This window comes from Typopeltis vanoorti, chromosome 12, assembly GCF_054136105.1.
Source record: "Typopeltis vanoorti isolate ZY-2024b chromosome 12, IOZ_Tvanoo_1.0, whole genome shotgun sequence".
Classification (NCBI taxonomy): Eukaryota; Metazoa; Arthropoda; class Arachnida; order Uropygi; family Thelyphonidae; genus Typopeltis; species Typopeltis vanoorti.
Window position 1 is genome coordinate 15,526,789 of NC_143560.1, and position 21,892 is coordinate 15,548,680.

Below are 21,892 nucleotides of genomic sequence, written 5' to 3' on the forward strand. Positions count from 1 at the left end.
TGGATTTTTAGGAAAGAGACAAATTCAAGAATCATTCTTTCCTACCTGTATTTGTAGGAAGTTTTCCCACTTGGTTATACTATAAATTATATGCTTAGTTTAATCCTTTATCCAAGTGTAACAAAGTTTGCACCTGAAATAAACTCAGGACAGGGCAACTCGTATATAGAAGATAATGACTTCACATCATTTGCCTTAGTATCCCATAATGCAAAGCACATATCCTTAACAGGTATATATAATTCTATGCATTATGGGAAGGGTCACTACCCAGATCAGCTTCAACCTTTATTCAGGTTTTGTCAGTGGGAGCCAGACCTAGAGGTGATACTAAGACAGAACACAGATCTTTGCTGGTTAGATGGGTGAAGCATTAATGCTTTTCATATTCCCCTTTGTCTGAGATGGAGGTTCTTTGAGTGGAGTGTTATTGAGCTCTAGACTCGCCCTGTGAGGGCATTGAGATTAGCTACATTCAGCTGAACATAAGATTGATTTGGGTCTTTTATATTTGTAGTATTCTGCTTCATTGTAGTCTGAAGCTTGTTTGATCAGTAGGTTTGGATGATTACTTGCCTTGATTAAGAACTTTTCTGCTAGATCATGGAGAAAATATAAGGAATATTGACTTCTCTGTAAATCTGGGAGTTTCTTATGAACCATGGGGCATCCAGAATCATTCTCAGGCATTTGTTCTGTATCCTCTGCAGTTTTTGAATATTTGTATTCGAGGTATGGCTCCAAGCAGGAGATGCATAGGTGATGATTGGGCGTATTACCATCTTATATATAAGTAGTTTGTAACATACATTCAGCTTGCTTCTTCTGTTGATCATGGAGAGTTGCGCGATTGCTTTAGATGCCAATGTGTTTTATATGACTGTGGAATTTAAATTTTTTTCATGTAACACGCCCAGGTATTTAACCTCGGTCTGCCATGGAATCTTGACTCCTAATAGGTGGTGTATGTCCTTCTTGCTCTGGACCTTCTTTTTAGAAAACATTATAGCTGTACTTTTTTGGGGGTTTACTTGAATCCTCCAGTCCATCAGCCATTTTTCTAGTATACGAATACTGCTTTGGAGTCTGCTGATTGCCAGTCTGGGGCTGAGTGATCTTGCTAGTAGAGCAGTGTCATCTGCATATAATGCAGTGATGGTTGTACTAGGGTTTTGGGGAATGTCAGCTATGTAAATTGAAAATAACAAGGGGACAAAGAAAGAGCCCCAGAGGCACACCAGCCAGGATTTTGCGTCTAGTTGATGCGATTTCATTTATTTTGACTTGCATAAATCTGTCTTTGAGGTATGCATCTATTATTTTTATTAGCATAATTGGTAGGTTGAATTTTATGAGTTTATAAAGCAGGCTCTGATGCCACACCTTGAAAGCCTTTGAAACATCTATGAAGACTGCAGCTGTATGAAGGTTCCAATTGTAGCCTCTTGTGATTTGCTCAACCAGTCTGTGCATCTGTTGTACAGTACTATGGTCTTTACGGTATGCAAATTGCTCATTTGGAATGATTCCTAACTTGTCAGTTTCAGATTGAATCCTTGTGAGTATAACTTATTCAGCGACCTTACCAAGACAGGGTAGAAGGCTGATAGGTCTGTAGCTTCTGGGAGTTGAGTTTTTTTTCAAATCTTTTTGATAGCGATGATGTCGGCAGTCTTCCAGGTTGTGGGAAAGTGCTGAAATCTGAGAGTAGCATTGATTATGTTGACTAAATGAATTATAGATTTTCTGGGTAGTAATTTGAGTATTCTGTTGGTGATGCCATCTGGCCCTGGAGCCTTTTTCTTGTTCAGATGGGCTAAAACATTTGTGATTTCTGCTAGAGAAGTAGGTGTGATAGGTTCAGAATTGTGCTTTTGTTGTCTTAAGACTTGCTTGACACAATGGTGAATTTTATAGATAACATTGATGTTTAAATTTTCATAAGAGGGAGAATTCTAGAGAGTTTGTCCCAAGGTATAAACGAGTGCAGAGGAGTGAGTTGCTCGAGCATACCAAGCTTAAGTAGGATGGGGTGGTGGTCGGAAGACAGTTCATTTAGTGTCTCCAGCTGATGCTGGTATCTAATGTTTCTGAGGATGACTATTTCAAGTATATCTGAGCTTCCAGTTGGGCTGTGATGAGTGGGCTCTGTAGGTCTGGCAATAACTATTGAGTTTTGGGTTGAGTAATTGTTTAGTGTACAACCTTTATTGTTGACTGTGGACTGAACCAAGCTGTGTGTTTGTCATTGAAATCTCCAGCCATAATAATGGAGTCAGTAGAGCTGAGAATGGAATCCAAATCAGATGCCAACAGTGGGATGCGCCGTAGATTTTGATGGTATCGTTAGTATGAACTTCAATACCTGTTATCTCAAGGTTCTTGGTTTGCAAGTTGCTCAGGACATTATGGTTTAAATAATTTTTGATGTATACGACTGTGCCTCCTCCACCAGCAGTAAGTCTGTCTGTTTTATACATCATGAAGCCCTGTAATTAGGGCTATTAGCTGGCCTAAGATGTGTTTCATTAACTAAGATTATATCAGGATTGTATCTGTGAGTGAACTCTTGCAGTTCAAGGATTTTGTTTAACAGATCATTACCATTCCATGCTATTATCATGAGTGAGTTTGGTTTGAATTTTTTTTCATACATTGTATAGATGTCAGTATGGATTGGATTTCTAGCTAGAATCTCTTTCTGGAGTCCGCGCAATTAGTCCAGTGGCTGTGTGCTTTGCAACGATATGCCTGGGGAAGGAGTGTCCTAGGTTCGATTCCTGTTGGTGACGTGAGGAGCTGAAGGATCTTCCTCAGCCATAGCCAAGTTAGCCAGTCATGGGCGTGGACAGTAGGGTTTTTTCCACAATTTATCCTGGGGTTTTTCACCCTGCAAAGCAGGCAAACCGAACTTGAGAACTCAACACTATGGACATAGGATACAACAGGGTGTAGGGCTGACCACCTTATCCTGTGAACGGTTTGAGGTTCGATGATTAACTAACCCTCGACACTGCAAGGTAAGAGAGGGAAAAAGAAGATGAGATTAGATCTCTTTCTGGAAGATGGTGAGGAGCTTGCTTTGCTGAATTCCTGCAACATTGTGGCAAGAAAAGCAGTTAGAACTGATGTTAAGTTGGAGCTTGTTTGCTCCTGAGATGAAGGAATCCAAGTTCAAGCCACCTCTGCATATGTTTTGGTCATGGATGAAGATCACATACCTTCCTGTGCTGCTGAAGGCGAGGTATTTCGAACAGGAAGGCAACCTGCTTGGTTGCTTATGGTGTCATTGCATGAGAGAGCAGGATTCACTCTTGCTGACCCACGATTTTTTGGGCAGAAAAGGCACCGCTTGTAATTTGCAGGGCGAGGTCCTCTACGATTAGCACAACAGTCAGGTATAGTTCTTGGCTTAGTGCAGGAGCTGGTCTGGTGTCCTTCACCACATTTTAGACATTTGTAGGCTGCTCTAAACAAATTTTGGGCATGCCCAAACTTTTGGCATCTGTGGCATTGGCCTGCTGATGCCCTTTTCCTTAGAGGCTCAGTTGTAATTTTGAGCCTGCAGATATCTGTCACTTCGTATATCCTTTTCTGGGTGTTACTGATTTCTACTCGTACTAAAGGCATTGGCCTTTTGTCAGATCTCAGCATTCTGCTAACTTTGATTGAGGTAAGTCCTTGACTGATGAGGTTGGCAGTGACCTCATCCGTTGTGATGCCCTCAGCAACCCCTCTGAGGACCTTGAAAGTTTATTTTTCACTTGGTTAGAATATAATAAATTTAGTTTAATCCTTTATCCATGTGTGAGAAAACAAGGTTTGCGCCTGAAAGTATCTTCAGGACTGGGGTAAGGTGGTACAACACCGGGCAACTCGTTGCAAAGGTGGAGCAAGATAACATCACTCCTATCTCAGTATCTCCCATAATGCAGAACACATCGCCTTGTGGATATGTCTAATGTTATGCATTAAGGGAAAGGCCACTACCCTAGTTTCGACCTTTATTGAGATCTCTTCAGTGGGAGCCAGGCCAGTGGAGATACAAGGCAGAAGCATTTTGCAAGATCATCTCTACCTATAGGAGTTGTCAAATGGTGTGCCACCTTTTTAATAAATTACTCTGGATTGAGAGAAAGATGTTGAAAGTTTATTTTTCACTAGGTTAGAATATAATAAGTTTAATCCTTTATCTCAGTGAGAGCAAACAAAGTTTGCAAATGAAAATATCTTCAGGACTGAATATAATGTTGCACTAGCAATAAGTTTTAAAAGAGGTATACCGTGAGTAGACATATCGATACAAAATTAATAACAGGAAAAAAAAAAAAAAAACCTCACGTACAAAGATTATTTAACAGTATAATTTTCGCCTGTGTGTCACAGGCATCTTTAGTACATTAAGCTCAAATTAAACAATAACTGACAATTCCAAAAAACGCCACCTAAGTAGCTGGTAGCTGGTGTAAGATAACTAAAAAGGTCAATAACTTTCCTAAAAAAAAAAAATAATATTAATAATACAATAAAAAGTTAGGAAAGATTAGCTGATTTGTAAAGTACTATCTCCCATAAAGGAGATAGATGTAAGCCGTCGGATATGTTTAAGTTAGGAGAATGAAGTAGAGTTTCACATGTTTCTTTATAAAGGCGTTCCATGAGAAACTGACTTTTGTGAAGAACTCTTGTCTTTCTCCAATGAACTCTGTGTCTCTAGTGAAGAATGTACAAGGCATCAGTGAATGTATAGCAAAAGTTTTAAAACCACTGAATATTTTTGTTGCCTTTCGACCGTTTACAAAAATCTCCACCTTTCTCACTTCTCCTAAGGACAAGCTTCCACATCTTAATCATCCAGGTGTCTACCAGATTCTGTGCTCTTGTGGATTATCTTATTTCGGACAAACGGGAAGATCTGCCTCTATTCGGCTAGAAAAACACCAATCTGATATTGAATACTTTAAACCTAAAAAGTCTGGACTTGCAGAACATACCATCTTCACTAGACACAGAGTTCATTGGAGAAAGACAAGAGTTCTTCACAAAAGTCAGTTTCTCATGGAATGCCTTTATAAAGAAACATGTGAAACTCTACTTCATTCTCCTAACTTAAACAGATCCAACAGCATACGTCTATCCCCTTTATGGGAGATAGTACTTTACAAATCAGCTAATCTTTCCTAACTTTTTATTGTATTATTATTTTTTTTTTTTTTTAGGAAAGTTATTGACCTTTTTAGTTATCTTACACCAGCTACTTAGGTGGTGCTTTTTGGAATTGTCAGTTATTGTTTAATTTGAGCTTAATGTACTGAAGATGCCTGTGACACACAGGCGAAAATTATACTATTAAATAATCTTTGTATGTGAGTTTTTTCCCGTTATTAATTTTGTATCGATAGTGTTGCACTATCTTACCTTGGTAAGTAGTACAACACCATGTAGTACAACACCATGTGGTGTTGTACTACTTACCAAGGTAAGATAGTGCAACACTATATTCAGTCCTGAAGATATTTTCAGCACAAACTTTGTTTGCTCTCATTGGGAAAAAGGATTAAACTAAACTTATTATATTCTAACCTAGTGAAAAATAAACTTTCAACATCTTTCTCTAAATCCAGAGTAATTTAATAAAAAAAGGTGGCAAACCTTTTGGCAACTCCTATAGGTAAAGATGACCTTGTTACTGCTTCTGCCTGGTATCTCCAACTCTGGGCCTGACTCCCACTGAAGAGACCTCAATAAAGGTCGAAACCAGTCTGGGAAGTAGCCAATCCCTTAATGCATAACAGTATACATCTCCACAAGGAGATGTGTTTTGCATTATGGGAGATACTGGGATAGGAGCGTTGGTAGCTTGCTCCATCTTTGCTACGAGTTGCACTACTTACCAAGGTAAGAAAGATAGTACAACACTATATTCAGTCCTGAAGATATTTTCAGGTGCAAACTTTGTTTGCTCTCACTGCGATAAAGGATTAAACTAAATTTATTATATTCTAATCTAGTGAAAAATAAACTTTCAACAGAGTATAACTACTTTATATGTTTAAGAGAAATGTCACTAAGGAGATAATCTTTAAAGTGCTCCATAAAGTAGTTAGAAAACAGAAGAAAGAGAACTCCCCATTGCTATACCTACCTTCATTTTACTTTCTTTCTTCAGAGGGAAATCAGCCCCTTATATTAAGAACTCTTTGGATTTTAAAAACAAAATGTGTAGTCTTTGTTTAGGTTCTGCAGAGGTTATGATTAGTTTAGTATAGTCTAGCTTTTCACAAACATTCCATTAACAGATACCACTAATTTGTTTTGTCACAATTTTCCTTCTGCCATCAAGCTTTCTGATTTTGTTATTCATTCTCACTATTTTACTGTTCAAGATAAATTATATCAACAAACTGAAGGTATACGGCAATCAGAAGTTCTCTTTATCCTACATCTGCTAACTACTTTATGAAGTACTTTGAAGACTCTCTTCAGTGATATTTCTCCTAAAAATGCACTCTAGTACAGATATGTGGATAACATATTTGTGGTATGAAATGGTTGTCCATCAGATTTAGGACTTTTTTTCTATAAAATACATGCAGTTCATCCTAGGATTCAGTTCCCTTTAGACGAGGGACAACACAATCAGATATTTTCCTAATTTATTGATATTTCATCAACTGAATGCCAGTCTACAATTCTCAGTATTTTGGAAGAAATTGCATACAGACCATTATATGGAATTGTTAACAAGGAGGCTTGCCCCAGTAAACAGAATTATGCTATTTCAGAAACTAACAAGGAAACTGAATATGAAGTCACTTTGGAAATACCTACGCTAAAGCAAATCAATTAGGGAGACAATGAGGGAATTAGAAAAAGTAGAAAAGTAATCAGCGAGACATCAGAATGACAAAAAGATACACAGCAAAAGGAAAAACAAAGAAAAGTATTGAATAATCAGGTAACATTTCACATAAAGGTCATTATATAAAAAAAAGAACATTATATAGTATGCAGATTCAATCATAAAACATGCAATTGATGACCATGTGATTACTTCTAGGTGCTAAAATCAAAAATTTAACAAATGTAATGTAGAAAAAGAAAGGCAAAAGGGATGGTAGTTTTAGTGGGAACAAATTATTTGTCGTCTCATGATAAATACAGTATCAGAGAGGCCATGAAATGACAATTGAAAGAAGGGAAGTGTGGAGAGTGAGAAAAAGAACAAAAACATTTAGTATATTGCCTAGATAGGATAGAAATGAATTAAGAAGGGTCTATTCAAACTATTTCATGCATTGGCTGCACAGAAAACACGTTTGCAAGTACAGGTAACCCTCGTATAACGCGGATATTAGGTTCCATAGAAATGTCGCGTCATATAAATCGCGTTATACGAGACATAGATCACATAGAAAAAGTAGGGTTTGGTTCCGAAATCGTTTTTTTTTTAAGTTATATAAACAACGACATATCCAACAAAATCAATATTTTTATTTAATTCAGGTAATTCATGTAAGTTAAGAAAACATAAACTATGACAAATACATAGTATAAAATTATAAAAATTACAAACTGTACATAAATTTCATTGCACATAATGCATAAATGTTTTAGACACAATAAAATAAAGCACATATTTTAATTGTCATCATTATCTTCAGAAATAACATTTCGTAGATGTTCTTTAAGTGGCCGGAGGTCGTCACCACTTGAAATTTCTTGGGCATCATTTGTATAATTCTCATTGCATACTTCGGCTGTTTAGTCATTAAGAAGTCAGTAATAAGACTTTGCTTTCCACTATGTTGCAATTTTTTATTAAGTTCATAATATAGCGCTAAACAAATGTCCAATTGTCTCATGAATTTTCCCGAGCGCTCCAGTGAGAGATCATTATCCGTAAAATAACTTCCTAACTTTCTTGCCAAGTTTAATCCTTCTGCTAATTTCTTTAAACTGAATTCTTTAATGGATTCATCACAATCAGAATCTTCGGCAGAACTTTCCCCACCATTTGGTTTAACGGCATCTATTAATAGCACCAGTTCCTCCTCATTTAAATCTGTTTCTCCAACAATTAATTCACTAATTTCGTTTTCAACCATATCGCAAAAGCCCTCTCCACCAAAAATGTGCGTGACGTTTATTATACGACGTAGCTGGCATCCACTGGAGGTACGAAATTTTGTTCCATTACAGCCATATTTTTTTCCAGCAAGCATTCAGCATAGAGGGCTGTAATTCCTTAATGGACAGAGAAATAATTTTTACACAATTCAATATTGAAAACTCTTTCCATGCTTGAGGCAGTGTCATGTTTGAATTAGATTCTATTTTTTCCAAAATTAATTGAAATGTTCGCCAAATATAATATGACTTAAATGTTGATATTATTCCTTGGTCGAGTGGTTGAATAAGTGAAGTAGTATTAGGCAGCAAAAAAGTTATTTTAATATTCAGATGGCTTAAATTTGTTGGGTGGCCTGGTGCGTTATCTAAAATTAGTAGAATTTTGAAGTCCATATTCTTTTTCTTTGTGTAACTTTCTACATCGGGTACAAAAAAACACTTGAAAAACCAATTTTCAAATATGCTAACTGTAATCCATGTTTTTTTGTTGGCCCGCCAATAAACAGGTAGGATGGACTTGTCGAGCCCTTTCATTGCACGAGGATTTGCAGATCGGTTAATAAACATTGGTTTTGTCATGTAATCACCTGAAGCATTACTACAAAACAGTAGAGTAATTCTATCTTTGGAAACTTTAAATCCAGGAGCTGATCTTTCATTTTTTGAAATATAGGTGCATTTTGGCATTTTTTTTTCAATATAACCCAGATTCATCCACATTGAACACCTGGTCTGCACTGTAACCACCTTCTTTAATGATTTTTAAAAGTTCTGCTGGGTATTTCCAGGCAGCTTCAACATCTGCTGATGCTGATTCTCCTTGGATTTTAAAATTATACAAAGAAAACTGCTTTTTAAAGTTTTCGAACCAACCCTTACTGGCAGAAAATCCATGCTGAGAGATTTCTTCTGAAGAATCTTGATCAAGTTCTTTTAAATGTTTATAAACTTTGAGAGCTTTTTGCTTAATAAGGTGCCATCCAAAGGAATTTTCTTTTGAGTGCAATCATCTATCCAAATCATGAGATTTCTCCATTTTTTCTATTAGAATATCACGAACACGAGTAACGTGCTTTGCATTTACCGTTGACCCAGCAATAACACTTTCTCAGATTTTATGTTCATTTTGTTTGATTGTTCGAATTGTTGATTCATTTAAATTCAGAGTCCTTGAAAAAACTCCTGGTTTTTCTCCAATTTTCAACCGATCCAAGAATTTAATTTTTTCTTCGAGAGAAATGAACTTCCTCTTCAATGTTGGTTTTTTCCCTTTTGTTGCAGTTTTAGTGGCCATTACAATAAAAATAAACTTTAACATAAAAAAAAAAAAAAAGCATTATATATGTATGTAATTCACTAGAAAATAAACTGCTCTGCTTGAGAATAACACACTTATGATTTTAAATGCACTTTCCTGGCAGAAAATGAAGACAATTTTCAACAATAAACATTTTTTATAGTAAACCCTACATGGCGAACCTATGGCACTCGTGCCAGAGGTGGCACATCTGAGAATTTTGCTGGCACATCAACGATTTACAGGTGATATCCTTTTATATGCTTATAAGTTATTCAAGTTTTTTTTTTTAATTGTTACAATACGTACTATTGTAACAATTAAACAACTATTGTAACAACTCTCAGGTGACCCTGTAACCCCTAGAGAGCGCGTCCCCTGGGTGGCGGATAGGGGAGCCCACCATGTGTGTGTGTATGTGTGTGTGTGTGTATATATATGGTGGGGTGGTCCGAATATACTGAATAAGGACTCGTGGACCAACAGAGCCATAAGGGGCAATCATCTTGATTGTAAGGGAAGCAGCACTCCCATGGACCCCTAGCTGGATCTATCCTCTCCTTCTTCTACTTTGAGGAAGACCCACTTACTTTAATCTTTCCTATAAGGCCTTATCAGCCAACTCTTCTTACTTTATGACCCTTGTGCTATTAGAGTACTCGAGGGCCATGGGGTCTTTTCATTTCTGGTCTTACAACTATGTCCTCTCTATAAACCTTACTATATTTCTTCTATAATCTACCCTTTCCCCTTCAATATACCCTATTCCTCCTATGGGTTTAAATTCGGAAGAAGGCGAGTTCAGAAGCCTTAAGGTTGCAGCCCTACCACTGAACTATTCCATCGTCAAGCTAGTCCCCTGACATGGAGAACATAACCATACTTGTTATGGTTATGTTCTCCATGTCAGATAATCAGATTCAATCTGATTATCTGACAGAAAAAGATAATCAGATTGAATCTATGGGAAACGACCCTGGAATGGAAAAGGGAAAACGAAAATGGAAACGACAAAATATAATACACATAGCACACTGGAATGTAAGAGGAATAGCATATAAAGAAATAGAATTAGACCAGTTATTAAATGAAAGAAATTTTAAAATAGCAGTAATCACTGAAACAAAAAAGAAATTAAAAGGAACTATGAGAACTGAAAATTTTAATGTGATATACAGTGGAGTCGACAGAGACCAAAGAGCACAAGCAGGAGTCATGATTTGGATTCATAACTCCCTTTCAAAACAATCAAAACATTATAAATTATGGAATGAAAGAATAATAGAAGCTAGAATAAAAATAGATAGAGGTTATTTAACAATAATTGGTTTATATGCCCCAGAAGAAGGAAGAGAACAGGATAATATTGATTTTTATAATCAGCTACAAAACATATATAATAAAATAAATAAAAATGATTACATAATTTTAGCAGGAGACTTAAATGCAAGAATTGGAAACACGAAAATTAATAATAATATAGGAATACATGGAGAACACACTCTAAACAGAAATGGTAAAAAATTGATTGACTTTGTAGTTTATAATAACCTAAAAATAACGAATTCCTTCTATAAACATAAAGACATACATAAATATACTTGGGCAGCAAGAGGAAGGAAATAAATATTAGATTACTTCACATTAAATGAAAAGACATCAAAATTTTCACTAGATGTTAGAGTTCACACAGGATATGAAATAAGCAGTGACCACTTGTTAAAATAAAATTAAGATTACCACCTAAATGGCTACAAGTAACAAGAACAGAAAGAAAAATTGAAACATTTGTTTATAAAACTAGACTATTGAATGACACAAATGTACAATGGCTATATGAACAAATAATTAACCAGTATCTAGATGAAATAAAACAAAATGAAGAAATAGAAATAGAATGGCTTAATATAAAAATGATACTAAATGCAGCAGCAAATGAAAGCTTAGGAAAAACCAAAAATTTCAATAAAAGAAAAAAAACTGAAGATCTGGGATGATACAATCAAAGAAATAATCAAAAAGAAAAAAGAATAAGAGCCATAGCTAAAAGAGAAGTCAGAAAAAGACATAGAGAATCATGGAATAAATTTGTTTCTAATTTAGAACATGATTTATATAAAATAAGACCCAATGTATATAAGATTTTGAAACACCTAAATGCAGATACCAAAGAAAACATAAAATTAAACATTGAATTGAAATTAGAAGAATTTCTAAATTACTACACAGAACTGTGGACAGACAAATATTTTAAAAAAGACAACTGGCAAACAATTAACGAAAATGAAAAGTAAATAACTGAAGAAGAATTAGAAATCAGCCTGAAAGAAACAAGAAACGGAAAATCACCTGGAGAAGAAGATAAGCTAGGTTCAGAACTATATAAATACGCAGGAACAAGATTCAAAGGAAGACTCTTATTATTTTTAAATAAAATTTACTCAACTGGTATTGCCCCCTATAGAATGGAAAAAAGCAATTGTGATTCCTATCTTTAAGAAAGGTAATAGAGATGACCCTAAAAACTATAGAGGTATCAGTATATTCATGTTACAAAATATACAGCAGAATCTTAAATAACAAACTAATGAAATATTCCGAAAACTTTATTCTAGAGGTACAAAATGGATTTAGAAAAGGACGATCATGTATAGACCCAGCCTTCTGCCTAAATTTAATAATAGAGAAAAGAAGAGAATATAATTTAGAAACACATATTGCATTTATTGACTTTGAAAAAGCATTTGACAAAGTTAAAAGAAACATATTATTTAACATATTAAAAGAAAGAAAAATATCAAATAATATCCTAAAAGCTGTCACAAGTATATATGAAAATAATCAAATACAAATAAGATTAAATCATGAGCTATCATATACAAGAGAGATAAACCAAGGGGTCTGACAGGGATGTCCCCTCTCAGCAACTCTTTTTAATATCTACTTAAATGAAATAATAATAAAATGGAGTAAAAATTTACATCAAGGAATTAAACTTTCAACTACATTTAACTTAAACACTCTCCTCTTTGCAGATGACCAAATAATAATTACAAATTCTGAAGATAACTAACAGAAAGCTATTTTAAATCTAAATGAGATATCCAAAGATTATGGTATGATAATATCAATGGAAAAATCAAAAACTATGGCCTTTAAAGGACAAGATCCAGCAAGAACTAAAATAATATTAGATAACAAGGTCTTAGAACAGGTGAATTCATTTAACTACCTAGGATGTATGATCACTTATGAAAATGAAAAAGATATAAATATAAAAATTGCAAAATATTTAAAAATAACAGGAGTAATTAACTCTATATTTAAACCAAACCTAGTTCAAAAACAAACCAGGCTAAAAGCATACAATACATTAGCCCTACCGGTCTTAATGTATGGAAGCGAAATCTGGACAATAAAACAAAAAGACAAACGAAGATTAACAACAGCAGAAATGAAGTTTATGAGAAAAACTGCAAAGTATACCCTATTTGATCACAAAAGAAACAAAGATATTATGAAAGAATTAAACCAAGAACCAGTAATTGAAAAAATTACAAAATATAAACATAGATGGATGGAACACGTTCAAAGAATGAAAACACGAAGATTACCAAAACAAGCCTTAAAGTACAAGCCATTAGGAAAAAGAAAACCAGGACGTCCTCTTAAACGATTCAATGATGACTTCTACGGCCGGAACAGGCCATACTAGGCCTAAATTCTTGATACGTATGATGATGATGATGACGTACTATTGTAATACAAGTACAAGTTGAATTTTGTTTTACACAAGACAGCAGCTATAAAGATGTGCATATGACTGGTGCAGTATTAACAAAAGATCGCGTGACCCAAAGAGAAAAGCAACCGACAAGTGTTGAGTTCAAATGCTAATTCTCTTCAATCGAATTCCATAACATCTGAAACTGTCATGACAACATTCACTATTAGTTGTAACACATTCACAACAGGGTGTCATTTATTGTTCCGATGGAACTTCTCATTACTGACTGGCTCAACTCACACAAACGTTTCAACCCTAGCTTGAATTTTATGGCTTCTTGTTTGCATTTGAGGTGGCAGGCAAACTCACACATTCATTATATGGCAAGTTTCAATTCTTGGTAGTCTTTTATTTTAAGTTAGCCTTTGTGATCTGTCATAATGACACGGAGAATTTCAAATGCAATAAAAAAACACTTATTTCATAAATGAAAAATTGGACAATAGTTTTTAGTTAGATACTATGTTTCAGTGCTACATATGGTTTTGCTCAAGTCTATACAGCATAGTGTGAGAGGGGACATGTGATTCATTAGTTAGCACCATTTTTATTCCAACTGTCTCTAATTACACTATTTGTTGAGAATGACACAGACTGCAAAAGCCTCTGTACAGTACCTTATTCAATGATACAATAAAACTAAATTCGATACTTATAACTACTTCCGCGATACAGGCAGACACAAATTTAACGAAGATAAAATTTGATTTAAGTCCTGCGGTGAAAAATATGAAAAAAAATAAAGGGTTACTAGAATTTGAAACCACGTTGAACAAGGGATACCACAATTTGTAGACTGCATTATATCGAAACCGCGTTGTATAAGTATTGCATTATTCAAGGGTTACCTGTATTTGGATGTGTGAAGTGAGTTTGAGAATAGAAGGGGTTTGAGGATTTTTAGGAAGGGTAAGAAGGATAGGAGAGGGAGGAGGATGCTGCTAATGATGAATTTGAATCCAGTTATGGTAGAAAGTCATGATTGCAATACTAGTAACAAATGTCATGTTGCAAGCAGTTTGAAGCTATCTGGTATAAGGTGAAGTTTAACAAGATCAAATAAGTAATGGGGTGTTGTTACAAACTTAGTGGATTAGTTGCTAGTAATGGCAAAATGCATTGCCAAATAAGCATGATGGGTACCAAATGATTAAATATCCCAAGAAATTTTAATTATCCAAACAATCATTAGGTGGCAGCGAAATCTCATGAGAACAATGAAGCCAAATTTATTGAGATGCTGCAAGACAGTTTTCTTAAGCAGCATGTGTCAGAAGAGCCTGAGGTTAAAGAGAATTACATCTGATTATAGTATGCCCACAGTTTCGAGACCCTTCGACATTTCTGTGCATGTGAAAATAAGGAGAATTCATTCCCATTATAGGGTAATCAATCCATCTTGTGGGATGGGTTATTTATTACTACACGTCGGAAAATTAACTTCTATTTTATGATCATTGTAGGTGTTAAAGTGATAACTATTTCGCTTGCATAACAGTTGGAAACTTTTACGTATAAAGCATGTAAATTCGGGTGTTGGTGAACAACTCGTACATCGCCTTATTTCTTTCTCCCCTTCTACATGAATGGAGTCTTCTTGGCAGCTTTCCAATGACAGCTCTCTATACTTTGGGCAGACTATAAAGAGCAAAAGGGATTTTAACTAAAGATATTGACTGTTCCTCTGGTAGATAAAGGTTACATGCTGAACTACAAAGCAGGAAATTATGACCAATTGAAAATGTTGTTGGAAGAGAAGCATGGAAAGCACTTAAAAAATGCTGACATGATTCAGTATCAGAATGTGTCCCTAGAGTGCAAAGAATAAATAGAGTATGGGTGAAATAGATGTGTAAGCTTATTGGGTAAGAGATTCATAAGAAAAAGATGATGTGAAATGAATACTGTTTGCATATATATGACATCTGGTTGGCCTAGTGGTTAGCGTATCCACTCTCCAGCCAAAAGGTTGCGGGTTCGAATCCTACCATGGGCATGGATGTTTATGATTGTCTGTGAAAATACTAGTGATGGTCAGTGGCACACTCAGGATTTAATCTAGGAGGGGGCAGCGCTCAGGATTTAACCTTTGGGGGGGCAAGTTGAGTAGACGTTTTGCGAATACACATTACACATTGCATACGACCTATAACTGAGCATCTGCAGTGATCGCTAATTCATAAGTAGCACACAACATAAATTTAAAAAAAAATTAATTTTAATTAGGAAAAGATTTTTGGAAATTTTTCTAGTGTTTTTTCCTTTTCTTTGGGGGGTGCCCAGGCCCCTTACCCCCCCCCCCCCTCTGGGTGCGCCACTGGTGGTGGTGGTTGGTGTTAAATGACATTGGATTGGTGTGCAGTTTGTTGTAGTTGGTGGATTGAGTGGTGAAGACAGAGTTGAAGAGTAGGTGCCCTCCCTCAATGAATCTCTTTGGACTCCTGGAAGGGGTTGCATAATAATATTTGTTCGAAAAATTATAAGGAGCAGTCCAAAAATGTATGCTAACCCATTGCAAAAGAGTTACAACTGTTGTAAGGATAGCTGAGTACAAAAAGAAACTAGCAGTGTAAGTTAAAAATAATCTAAAGGAATTCTATCAATTATGCTGCAAATAAAAGAAAGAATGAGAACTCTGCTGAATGTAGATGGTATGCATGACAAATGCAAAAGAGATTATTCAACTGAGTGTGTCCATTTTGCTAAGCTAGCAAACTGGTGTATGCAACATTCTGCTCACTGCTATCTCATCAGCGGATGAAAAAACTCAGGATCTGAGGAGAAGGTATCAGAGCTGTTGCACAAACTGAATAACAATTCAGCAGTAGCATTTGTTCTGGTATCCCATTGGATATCGGAACAGATGCTAAAAGAATGTTCAGGTAAACTGTCTGATACTTTGATCAGGCAATATAATTTCACCTTAAAAACAGGGAAGATTCCAAAGGAGTGGAAAAAATGTATGATAATCCATTGTACCAAGGTGGTGCAAAGACTGATATGTCCAACTGTCAGCCTATCAGTGTCTATGGAGTGGTAGTGAAGATTTTGAAAAAGTTAGTAGAAGCTCCATATAAAGAAATGAGATGACAGGTAATTTATCTATACTTTGCAGAACAGCATGCATTTACTGAAGGAAGGTCATGTTTAAGCAACTTGCTCACATTTTATGAGGGTGGTCTGAAAAGTTCTCAGCCTAACAATGAAAAAACAAATTTATAATTTCAAAATTATTTTTCTTTTTCAATATAATCTCCCTTAAGACTAATAGATTTATTCCAGCGATGCTCCCGTGCCATTACCTCGCCCCTGTAGTAGTTCCCAGTAAGATCATCAAAATACCCCTCTACAGCTGCAATCATCTCTTGATTCGAAGAAAAATGCTGCCCAGCGAGAAAGTGTTTTAGTTTTTGAAAGAGATAGAAGTTAGAGAGAGTCAAATCTGGGGAATATGGTGGATGGATGTTCCAACAATTCATAGTGCAGATCCCTTAATTTTCCCATTCCCAAAACACCTTTGTGGGCAGGTGCATTGTCCTGGTGAAAGATAATTTTTTTTTATTCTGCAAACCAGGTCTTTTCTCACGAATTTTTTCAACTAGTCTGGTTAAAAGATTGGAATAATATTCCCCAGTTATTGTTTTACCCTTTTCAAGATAGTTAATAAACAAAATGCCTTTAGTATCCAAAAACACCGATGTCATGACCTTTCCTGCTGATGAAACCAACTTTGTCATCTTTGGCGCTGAACAACCGGCTTCTGTCCACTGTTTTGACTGCTGTTTCGATTCTGGTGTGTGATGTGAATCCAAGTCTCATCTGCAGTAATAAATCGACACACAAAATCAGTTTTATTTTGTGAAAACGCTCCAAGCACTGTTCAGAGATTTTCATGCAAGTGCATTTTTGATCTGCTGTGAGCAAGCACGGCAGCCATCTTGCGCAAAGCTTTTTCGTTTGCAATTCTTCATACAAAATATATCCTTCACATTCTTTTGAAATGCCTATAGTCTCAGCAATTTCATGCACTTGGACTCGCCAGTCATCTAATACCATATCATGCACTTGATCAATGATTTCTGGTGTTGTTACACTTTCTGGATGTCCTTCAAGTAGATCATCTTTAAGGCAGGTACAGCCACGTTTAAACTTGGCAGCCCATTTCTTAATTGTCGGAAACGAAGGAGAAGAGTGCCCATGAACTTTAATGAATGTCGAATAAATTTCTTTTGGCATTAAACCTTCTTTTACAAAGAATTTTATAACCACACGATACTCAATTTTATGCATTTCAAGGGATACAGACAACACTTTTGCTTCAGACAGCTGTATAAAACAAACTACTTGATAGAATGACTTGCAATTTCACATGGATGCTTATGACAAACGTACCAACTTAAAAAAAAAAAAAAATCTGAGGCCGATAACTTGTCAGATCACCCTCATATAATAATATTATCATTGAGTTAGACAAGGGGAAATGGTTATACCATGATACTTTTAGACTTTGCTAATGCATTTGACAGGATACACATGGAGCACTGTCATATAGATTGGAGAATATGAGATTGTATTATGAAATATTCATAGATATGCATAGATAACAGGATGGCTGATGACAGATATTGAAAAGTGCTGGGGGAATGGAATGGGGGGAATGAGTCTGCAAGATAAGGTGACTAGTACTGTACAACAAGAATCAGTCCTTATTCCATTACTATTCAAATTTTTAATGTAAAGATTGAATAAGAATGAATTAATGACTTTGGGAAGGATTTCAATTTCACAGATGACATACAGCTGTGAAATTGAAATCCTTGCTGATGATGCAAAGATATGTAAGAAATATGGCTGATATGCAGAAGTTGCAGAATAATTTGAACAGGCTGCAATTGCAGGCATGTAAAAATGGCTATCAGTTCAATGTTTGTAAATGTAGTCATACACTTTGGCATAACAAGATATCGATGTTGTGTTATATTAGTAGGATTTTAAAAAGAAACAAACTGTATCTCCAAAATGTAAGTCCAATTTAGTTTATGCAGATGATGTTGTACTCCTAAATAAATCCAGTATAAGTCTGAAGGAATCCCTGACTAAACACAAATATGGTACAAAAATCAGCACTCAATGGACAAAGACATCGAAAATAGGAAGAAAACAAAAACATCGACTGCATCCTGAATGGAGAACCCACAGAACAAGTAAAACGTTTCAGCTATTTAGGCATAATTTTTAGTGAAGATGGCAAATTAAATATAGAAACAGGGAACAGAATTAGCAAAACTGGTATGGAAGGAAGTCAACTGAATAAATTTATATGCAATAAGAGAGAAATTAATCAAAAACTAAACTAGCTGTAAAGGGGACAGTGTTTAAACCAATTGTAACTTATGGATCTGAGAGCTGGTTGTGATAGAAATGAAATACTTGATAAGACTGTTGACCATAGATATGAGGGTTCTGAGAAATAATCTTTCTTAGGGAAGTGAATAGATTGCATCAATGGCATTATTGCATTAAAAATGAGAATATCAGGAAAGAACCCCCAAGGTTGGTCAATTGGTAGAGCCTCTGCTACTAATGGCTCAGCAAAAAGTTAAGCATGTTTGAGCGCAGTTAGTAGTTGGAAGGAGTTCAATCGTTCAATGCTGTTGGCACACTCTCCTTTGATGAGTCTTTGGACTCCCTGGAGGTGTCACATAATAATAATAACAACATTCAGGAATGTGTTAGCATAGCTAATTGCCACCGATATGGTCACTTAAACAAAACGGGAGAGGACAGATCAGCATAATAAGTGTTTACTTGCTATGATGATGGGGAAAAAGATCCAAAGAAAAACTAAGGCTTTGGTGTATTGATATAATAAGATGTACCTTAGAAGAGAGAAATATAAGTTCTGATAATATTGGGATTTTGACAGATAACATATTTGTTTGGAAGAAAATTGTTGAAAGGAAGTTAGTAATGAAGTACAGTGATACCTCAGCTAACAAGTGACCCTGATAACGAATTTTTTCAGCTAACGAATGTTTTAGTGGATGCGCACGCTAACATAAAGCAGCAAACATGAATGGTCGGGCCATTCCAGGAGCTTATCTTTTCCATCTGTATGTGTGTGATGAAGACATGAGCTGACCACATCACATAGAGGAGACCCACCAACCCGACTGGGTTGTTTACGTTCGAGACAGGGAGAAGTGAGACGCCTCATACCAGTGCACGCTCCGTGTGAATATGAACAAGAGAGGTAAGTGTGATCGTGGAGGTGTTTGGGCCCACGGTGAAAGAGTACCTAAGAGAAGAAAACTTGCCCCTAAAAAGGCTGTGCTTCTTCTGCACAATGTTCCAGGGCATCTACCTGGTTTGGAAGAAGATTTGGAGGCAGAATTTAACTTCATCAAGATAAAATTTCTTCCTGCAAACACCACATCTATTTTGCAACCCACGGACCAACAGGTCATATCAAACTTTAAGAAATTGTATACAAAACACATGTTCCAAAGATGTTTTGATGCAACTTCATTTACCAGTCTGACTCTGAGGGAATTCTGGAAGGATCATTATCATATCCTTCATGCTATTCAAGTCATTGCCATGGCATGGGACAAAGTGTCAGTTAGAACACTTAATGCTGCCTGGAAAAAGTTATGGCCAGACTGCTGAAAGATAAGAAGTGCTGTTTCCAGTGTTCAAGATGCTGCTGGAGAACTTGCTGCTGAAAATGCTGACAATATAGAAAAGATAGTCTCCTTGGGCAAAGCATTACATTTGGAGGTAAATGAAGAAGATGTAGAAGAATTCGTTGAAGAACCCTCTTTTGAGTGTTCTTCAACTGACAACAGAAGATCTTGAAGAGTTGAAAAAGCAACTGAATCAGGAAAGAGACAAGGAAGATAAAGAGTGATCATCAGAGGAGGAGGACAGCAATAAAAAAGGGAAGAATGCCAACAGGTGACATTAAAATAATGCTGCACTACTGGGAAGAGTTTCAGTCGTTGGCTACAAAGTGGCATCCCAACAAAGTCGAAATGAACAGACTTTGTGCCTTGGTTGAAGACAAGTGTCTGATCACTTTAAAAACATTCTGAAAAAAAGAGAAGTTCAATCAACTTGGGATATATTTTTGACTTCTCCTTTAGCAAAGAGACAGAGGCCAGCTACTGAAGAAGAGGAGACTTACCTTGAATAACCTTTGAAAATTTAGAAGAAGAATAGTAAAAACGTTGTGTACATATTTTCAGTTTAATAAAGTGTATATAACAGTGTAAAGATCATCAGCTTTTCATTCTACTTTCCATTCTCCATCTAATTGGGTAGCTGTTCATCTCAGCCTTAGGTGAGTTTTTGCCCTTTTATAGTGTGCTTTTTACTATTTTATAAAACTTATCTTTAAATAGTAGGCAGCATCCAGAACGAATTAAATGATTTTCTATAGAAACCTACTGGAAATCATGTTTCGGCTAACGAATGTGATTCGGAATGAATTATCTTCGTTAGCCGAGGTACCACTGTAATTCTTTTCATATAGTACTATTTATAATATCCTGTATATCTCCTCCCCTTATGGCATGAATAAAGAATTTGACGATGATCATCAGAATGTCAGTTAAAGGAAAGACCATCGACACATCTGAATTCATTACAGAAGCTCACAGTTATGTAGATGAGGTGAAAGACCAAAATATCTCTCTGTTCATCAGCATTAAAGAAAAGTCTACTGGGTAGAGTGGCATCGAGAGCATATTAAGATTTGGAAAATATTCATGTACCCATATAATTTTTGCAGCACAGCGTACATATTCACACACATCACAGATAAATACCTAGATTAAAACTATCTTTCTATTAAATAAACATATCATGTTGGAAGCTTAATGGATTGTATACAGCACTCAGAAAGGATTAAAAATAGAATTTAATTCTGCCTATATTTCGTCTCAGTCAATGAGACATCTTCAGGGATTACAAAAAAACCTAATGTAACATAAAAACAAATAACAATACTAAGCCCAACCACGTGGGTGACACTGAAATGTAAAGTGTCAACTTTACATTTCAGTGTCACCCACGCCCAGCTAAGCCCAACCATGTGGGTGACACTAAAGTCCTATCTTGGTGGAGCACCCTCTAAGGGTGGTTGTAGGTGGCCTGGAATGTAAAGCGGGACCTCTGGTGATAAGCGTTTCCCAAATATTAGGAAGTTTAATGCAACCATATTCGTTAAGATTTGAATTAGTTAAGAAATTCAAAAGAGAATAGAATAGTCTTTCTCTTTTGAATTTGCTGTGGTGGAGCATGGTGGTTTTTTCCCATGAGATCCTGTGGGTTGTATCCAAGACATGGTCAGCCAGGCCTGACTGACCATAGTCATGGTTGCAGATGTATGACTTATGTTCCACCAGGCGGATAGTAGCTGATCTGCCTGTCTGTCCAAAGTACGCCAGTTTACAGGAACAGGGTACTTTATAGACTCCAGGCACTGAGAGAGGATGGAGCTGATATTTTGTAGAGCGGATAAGGGTTGCAAGTTTGCGGTGGGACTTAAATGCTGTGTGTAGGTTGTACTTTTTAAAATTCTTGGCTATTTTTTCAGATGTGCCACGGATGTAGGGTATGGTGATGGCATTTCTAAACTCTTTTTGAAGAGAAAGCTGGAAAATTGGGAGTGG

At 36.0% G+C, this 21,892-nt stretch overlaps 1 protein-coding gene across 2 annotated transcripts in view; it reads right to left on the reverse strand.

The window, feature by feature from the left end:
• LOC150100595 (glycerate kinase) overlaps window positions 1-21,892 on the reverse strand; it is a 97,992-nt gene that overhangs the window by 1,912 nt on the left and 74,188 nt on the right. The gene's annotated exons all lie outside the window — the stretch shown is intronic.